Here is an 8073-nt window from a genome sequence, read left to right on the forward strand (position 1 = left end):
TAACATATCCAAAATTGAGGATCATCTACCCATTGTAGTGCTCTCTGCCTCCATTTTTTTGAAGCGTGTTCTTGGATTGATCTTGATGCCTTTGTTGCATGCTTGTTTTCTATGCCTGAATGCTTGAGTTCCTCTGCATTTCCCAAAATTTGTGAACTAGAAATCGAATTCTGAGGTTGAGCTTCTGGTTTAGGATTCTAGCTTGGTGATAAACAAGAGTCCTACAAGCTCACTTGGGTAATGCATGCCAAGTGTTTGTCAAAATATCTCAAAGTAGCTTGCTGGCTTTTTTTTTGAACTTTTGAAATGTTTCTCTTGGAATCTGAGTTGTACATGAAAATAGGCTTCTCAATGGCTGTATTGGAACTAGTCTTGTGCCATTTGAAGGAAAAATGAATTTTTGGTGCAATTTCAAAGGACTAAACTGCTGGAATTATGCAGTTTCTGCTACATAGCATGTTTTGAGAATCTGTTTGACATGCTTCCCTAGCTCTAAACACAATGAAATTTTGGAAAAATGAAGCTTGATATGTCTAGTTCTAATCTGGAAAGTTTGGGATTTATTGGTTGTAAGTTTGATTTCTAGTGATTTTCCAAATGTGGAATGTTCCAGCTAGAATGGTTGGAAAGCTTGTGTATAAGTTTTGCTTGGCATGTTTGCTTTTGTTTGAGGATTTAGCATGTCCTTTCTCTTGGCATTGAGTGCTAATCTGGGCATTGCTAAAGGATGATCTTGAACAATATTTTCATGAGAGCTTGATGTTGTATGGTATTGTCGTAAGAGCATGAGTTCTTCAATTTGCTTGAAATGCCTGAGTTGCTTGGAATGCTTGAATGAAATGAAATTTCTTGGCATGTGGATTGGTACGTATTATGCCCTGTGAATTTTTCAAATGCTTGATAGATGAGTTTGCTTGCACTCTGAGAAAATTATGCTTCCAACGCCTCCCTTTGTGTATGAGTACCTTTCCAGCGCTTATTTTGGCTAACGTATTCTCTTGTTCAGAACCTCCAAAGCATGAGAAGTCTAATTTTGTAGGATTTTGATAACATGAAAGTGAATTTTGGTCGCTTGCAACTTGTCTTTGGAAAAAATTATGCTTCAATAGAAATTATGCTTCTGACGCCCCCCTTTCATTTAAGAGTTCCTTTCCGGCACCTGCTCCAGCCAACGCACTCTCTTGTTTCTTTTTCAGGTTTGATTGAGAGGTTCCAAAGTATGAGAAATGTCATCTTCTTACTGATTTGTTAGGAATTTGATGGTATGAAGTGAGTTTTTGGTTGCTTACACATTGACTTGCGATATGAAGGCTTATGGAAGATTTGAATTGCTTGACCAGAGAGACTTTGGATGAGACAGGGAACATGCTAGTTGTTGAGGCTGCTTTGAGTTTTCTTTCAGAGATATAATGAGTTTGTTGAATTGTTGCAAGGATAAATTGAGCTTTGGGGGTTAAGGAGCATATACATTGGCATGATGATAGGGCAGGGGATCAGAAAATTTGAAATAAGGCAAGTGCCAGAAATTCTTTGCTTGTAGAGTAGGAGCTAGAAGAATGTAACTTGGCTTGGAATGATATAGCTTGGACTTTCTATGAGGATGTGAATAATGTTCACACAGCTCTTGAAAACGAGGTATAGCTTGATTTAGCATGAGAAACTTTGAAGTGCTTGTGCTTGAATTTTTTTTTTCAATTGGCAGGAAGCCCCCAAGTCATTTGGATATGCATTTTGGCTCCTTTTTTATATATATTTGCTTGGCATTGAGCCCCAAGTATTTTGGAGTTTACATGTGTAGTTCATTCAATGGCATGAATGATGGATTTGCCTAAGCCCCCAGCCCTCGTACAAGACCTGGTTTTGCTTGAGAATGGAGATATAAGACACAAGCAAAAGGCACATGTTAGTAACCCCTGTTATGCTTGTTTTGCAAAGTAGATAGCTAATAAAAGAAAAAAAAAACAAGAAAGAGGAAATGTTCTTATCTCTTTATTTTTTCTGGTTTATTGCTTCTGGTCTTCTTTTTTGGAGGCATTGGCGAAGATAGCAGCCTGATCCCCACCAAAGTTGCCATTTTATGTGGAGACTTTTTCGTTCTAGCAGCTACAAATGGGTTGAGCTGTCGTAAGGAGCAAATGGGTGAAATTACCCCTGTGTTTGAGTTCGAGAATCAGACCTCAAAAATGCTTCGAAAGGGTAGTGAAGCCTTAGGAAGCACCCTGGTTATCTTCACCAACAAAAACAACAGTCGCTTACATATAAATTCTTGGCTTGGCATGACAAGCTTGTGGCATGGGAGCTGAGCATTCATGAGTTTAGCATGAGAGAGAGAGAGAGAGAGAGAGATTTGCGATTTCCTATGAGAAACAGAGTTTTTAAGGCAAGGGCGAAGGGATTCTAAAGGGGTTTGTTGAAGAGAGAGAGAGATGGGGGAACAACAATAGGTGTGTTGAGTAGTTTCCGGCAGCATGACGAAAGCTCTGTCAAGCTCTGGAACGATTTACCAAAGGAGAAAATGGGAGAAGACAGAAGAATAAGGCTCGAAATTGCAGAGGTTTAAGGGATGAGAGATGAAGCTTGCTATCTGGATGTGTTGTAGCTAGTGGTGAAGTAGTAGGTGTGGCTGTGTAGTTTCCGGCAGCTTGACGAAAGCTCTATCAAGCTCTAGAATGGCTTGCCAGAAGAAAAGATGGGAAGAGATGGAGTAAAAGGGCTCGAAATTGAAGCATTCCAGGGATCATAGGTGATGCTTGCTCTCTCTGGATGGGGGTGCTTGCCTTCAATTGAGTTGTTTTGTTGGGTAGAAGGTGCCTCCCTTTTATAGGCGCTGGAAGCTCTTTTTTCCAACGAAAACCCTAGTTGGTTTTCTCCAATTTTGCTAAGTCTTCTCCTCCATTTCTCTTCTCTACCTTCGATTCAACCTCTTTTGTGAAACCTTCCTTTGTCCAAACATACAAAGACAAGATTTTTGGGAGCTCTAAGACCTTCTCGCAGCTGCTTCAGTGTTAGACTCCTATTTTTGGCTACTACCTCACCTTCTTTCCTTCCTTATTTCAAGGCGAGAGCTGGTAGGAGAAATGAGTGGGTCATGGCGTTGGTCTAAAGGGTGTTTTGCTCAAGTATCCTTTGGTTTTTGGATGACTTGTGTTGGGATTTGTCTTTGGCCGTGTGCTGAACATTCCCAGCAGCCTGCAGACGTTAGTGACCCTTGGATTTTGTCATGGTTTTGTCTCCAGCCATGTGCTGGAGACTTTCAGATATTTTATAAGTCACTTGGGCCTTTCTTTAAGGTAATGGGCTAGTTCACTAAGAGGATGGGCCAATGGACTATTTTTACTAAGGTAATGGGCCAATTTTCTCTCTTTTATGCTTACCTACATATTTGAGCTCAAGACATGGGCTCGAGTTTTGGGGCTCCCAAGCAGCCCAAAACTTCCACCTCCTGACCCATTAATGGGCCTCGTCAATGCACGTAACCATTCATACCACAACCTGCTCAGCAAGCCCCAGGCATTCGAGTGGCTCGAGCCCACTTAAGCTTGTAGCGTGGCGTGTTGCTTATTTGCTTGGCGTGGCACGTGTGCAAACGTATATGATGAACTCTTGCATACCCAAGTTGGGTTTCTTCCCAAGTTAGGTGTCGTACTGGAATAGAAATATATGTGGGCCCACCCTTGGATTTTTTGGGCCTCAACAGATCCTTTTCAAGTCTCTACCAGTCAACCATTCATCACCAAAAAAATCCTCTCCTTATCACCCCAAAAGTAACTCCAATCTCTTCATTATAGAACCAAGCTACAATAATCTTTCTAATCCTGCCAAACTCGCCAAAGCCTATTTTCCCCCCAATTTCCACTACATCCCTCAACACCCATCAAAGTCACTAAAATTCTACACAGATATTCTACTTGAAACCCAAACCCAAGAATTTCGTCCAAACAAAGACAAATAATCTAGACATAATTCTTTACAACTCCATGTACATCCACAAAATTATGAGCCAGCCCGAATGGGGAGATCGCCCCTACACAGTCAAAACCCTTCAGTCAAAAATTCAGTACAGTTATTAGATAAGATAGAGACAAAAATTGACAAAATAATCCCTCAACAAATATCCCTTAAGTCTCAGAAAGAGAAACCTCTAATAAGATTCCAAGATTTAAAGTCAAGCACCACTCTCAAGACAAGTCCCACAATGGAAAAGATTGAAGAAATGCTTAAACAATTAACTCCAGTTAAAGAAAGACTTCAACCTTCTGGTCTCAAAGTCCTAGAATCCTCTGTTTTAGTCAATTTCTCTGAAACCAAGTCTATAACCAGTAATGAAACAAATTCCAGTAATATATCAAAAATTGAAAACACCTTTAATAACCTAGAAATAAACAATGCTAAGAAACAAAGTCAATCCTACTAGTCTAACAAAAAATTAGTACCCCAAACCAACTCCTCCTAACATCCAGTTTGAAGAAAGAAATTCTCAAAGTCAATTCTCAGTCTCATCTGATAAACTATACGAATGGAATATCGATGGTCTATCAAAACAAGAGATTCTGAATAAACTTCAACACATGTGTATGGTAGCCAACAGTTATATAACCACTCATAATTTAAGACAGTAAGAAATTGTTCCCCTTTTAGAAACTGGATTTACCAGAACCTTACGTTCTTTGTGGGATAAACACTTAACCGAAGAGTCAACACGACAAATCACACATGCAGTAAAAATAAATGAAGGTCTCCATATTTTTGATGAGCGATTAGGAATGGGAATAAAAGATGGAGTCAATACTTAATTATATACCATAGTTGAACACTTTATAGGAACACCTAGTAATACTACTGCCAAAATCCATTACCAGCTCAGTAATCTCAGATGCCCCAAATTAAGTAATTTTTTAGATGGTATAAAGATGTCTTTATTTCTAGAGTTATGTTAAGAGATGATAGTAATCAACCATTCTGGAAAGAAAAATTCATTAACGGTCTTCCCAATTTGTTTGCTCATACAATTCGAACAGTTTTAAGCAACAACCAAGGCCATATAGATTTCGTTAATCTAACTTATGGTAATATAATTAGCACGATTAACCAAGTAGGTATGAAAACGTGCATGGATTTAAAAATAGGAAAACAAATACAGTCAAATACAAAGTCAGCCAAATATGAATTAGGAGATTTTTCTGAACAATACGATTTAGTACCTATTCCTCCCTCTAGGGAGGTCAAGACTAGGAATAATGACCGACAAACTAGTAAAAATAGACATTATTCACATAGGAAACAATATTTTAGACATAATGATGAATTTTATAGTAAGAGAAATTTGACCCTCAAAAATTTTGGTCAAAAACACCCAAAAAAGACAAGAAAAGTAACTTTTAAAAAAAATACAGACAAACGAAAAGTTGAGTGCTGAAAATGTAAGAAATTTGGTCACTATGCTAAAGAATGCAAAGTAAAAGATACAATAAAGCAGTTAAAGATTTCAGAAGAAGACAAAGCCCAGTTGATCAAAGTTTTAGAATTAAAAAATTCTGAGTCTAGTGAAAATGAAATCTCAGTAACAAGCTCAGAAGACTATAGCTCCTCAAACTCTCAGTCAAGCTCTCCACAAATTCAGTTTGGATGTAATGATAAATGTTGTAATACCTTAACCAAGTCAATAAGTGTGCTCACGAACAGGAAGAACGCAAGTCAAAGTAATTTCCCCAAAATAAGCTTAAACACAACTTTAGAAAGATTTAATAGAAAGAAAGAAGTTACTTTACAAGATTTACAAGTGGAAGTAAAAACAGTCAAAAAGGAGATAATAGAATTACGATAGAAAACACACAAATTTCAAAATGAAATTTTCAAAATTAACCAAGATTTGATTAATTTAATGGAAAGAAGAAATTCTAATTCTAAGAGTTAGTCTGAAAGTCAAGCAAATTTAGATGATGAACCCTCAAGTAGTGATAAAGCCATTAATTTAATAAAACAAATAAGTTTTAGAAAATGGTACTCTAAAGTCACTATTTTTATAATAAAAAATTTTGAGTTAAATACAACAAGGTTTAATCCCCACCAAATATTACAAAAAGTCAAAAGAAACGTTAGGCACTGCTTCTGGGAAACCACTTCAGTTAGACTACAAAATTCCAAAAGCCCATGTTTGTCAAAATAAGATCTGTTTTAAAACTTCTTTCATATTAGTTAAAAATATTACAGTTGAAGTCATCCTCGGTCTATCCTTTATAGCTCTCCTGTCCCCTTTTCGAGTAGATTACGATAGAGTCACATCCACTCATATGGGAGAAGAAGTCAAGTTTGAATTTTTAACTAAACCTGAGTCGCATAATTTAAAAGCTCTGCAGAAAAATGCAGTTTCAAAAATAGTCATTGTGAAATATGGAAGGAGATCAAATTTGAATTCCAAGCAATGGATACTTTGTAATCCAGTAATTACTTACTGTTAGTTCTCTTAATTGAATTGAAATTAAACTCGGCCCAATCTTTTACTAAAAGGATTGAGCCGAATACAATAAAAAGATCCTATTGTATAGATGTATAGATTTTTGATAGATACATACTTATATAGATATACAAGATCTTAAATACAAAAATATAAGACGAAACAACTAATTCTTTTATTGTTGGGTTGGATCCACAATTAATCCTATGGATCCTTAGGATTGGCGTATTCTTATAATATTTTTTTTTATATTAGTTTAGTATATTCTTTTTTTATATATTATTATATCCTGAATATCCTGATCCTGCGTTTTTGGATCATGGATCGAGCCAAGTATCACAACTTCTCCCATCCTGTATATTGTCCTTTTCATTCTGTGTTGGAATATAAATTTATTAGTAGGTGATATTTTTATGAAAAAGGTTCTTTATATTCATAGCATAGGAGAAACAACTCTTTTTTTTTTTTCAATATACCCTAGTGATTGGATTTATATGTTTATTCTGATCGGAATATTCAAATGATTTTCATCGAATGACTATTCATTTATTGTATTTTCATGTAAATAGGGCAAGAAAGTTCTATGGAAAAATGGCGATTCCATTCGATGTTGTTTAATGGGGAGTTAGAATACAGGTGTAGGCTAAGTAAATCAATGGACAGCCTCGGTCCTTTTGAAAATACCAGTGTAAGTGAAGATCCAATTATAAATGATATGGATAAAGACATTTTAAATTGTAATGACAAGTCTAATTACAGTAATGTTGATCATTTAGTCAGCGACAGATACATTCGGAATTTCATATCTGCTGACACTTTTTTCGTTAGGGATAGTAATAGGGACAGCTATTCCATATATTTTGATATTGAAAATAAAAATTTTGATATTGACAACGACCGTTCTTTTCTAAGTGAACTAAAAAGCTCTTTTTATAGTTATCAGACTTCTAGTTATATAAATAATGCACCTAAAAGTAACGATACTCGCCACGATCGTTACGTGTATGATACTAATTCTCATTATATTTGGAATAATCACATTAATAGTTGCATTGACAGTTATCTTCGTTCTCAAATTTGTATTGATAGTTATATTTTAAGCAATAGTGACAATTACAGTGACAGCTACATTTATAGTTACATTTGTAGCGAAAGCGTAAATAGTAGTAAAAGCGAGAGTTCCAGTATAAAAACTAGCACAGATGGTAGTGATTTTACTATAAGTTCTAATAATTTAAATGTAACTCAAAAATACGGGCATTTGTGGATTCAATGTGAAAATTGTTCTGGATTAAATTATAAAAAAAATTTAAAAATTAAAAATGAATATTTGTGAACAGTGTGGATGTCATTTGAAAATGAGTAGTTTCGATAGAATCGAACTTTCGATTGATCCCGGTACTTGGGATCCTATGAACGAAGACATGGTCTCTCTGGATCCCATTGAATTTCATTCGGAGGAGGAACCTTATAAAAATCGTATTGATTCTTATCAAAAAAATACAGGATTAACTGAGGCCGTTCAAACAGGCACAGGCCAACTAAATGGTATTCCCGTAGCAATTGGAGTTATGGATTTTCAGTTTATGGGGGGTAGTATGGGATCTATAGTGGGCGAA

This window comes from Prunus dulcis, chromosome 4 (assembly GCF_902201215.1).
Source record: "Prunus dulcis chromosome 4, ALMONDv2, whole genome shotgun sequence".
In the NCBI taxonomy this organism is placed as follows: domain Eukaryota; kingdom Viridiplantae; phylum Streptophyta; class Magnoliopsida; order Rosales; family Rosaceae; genus Prunus; species Prunus dulcis.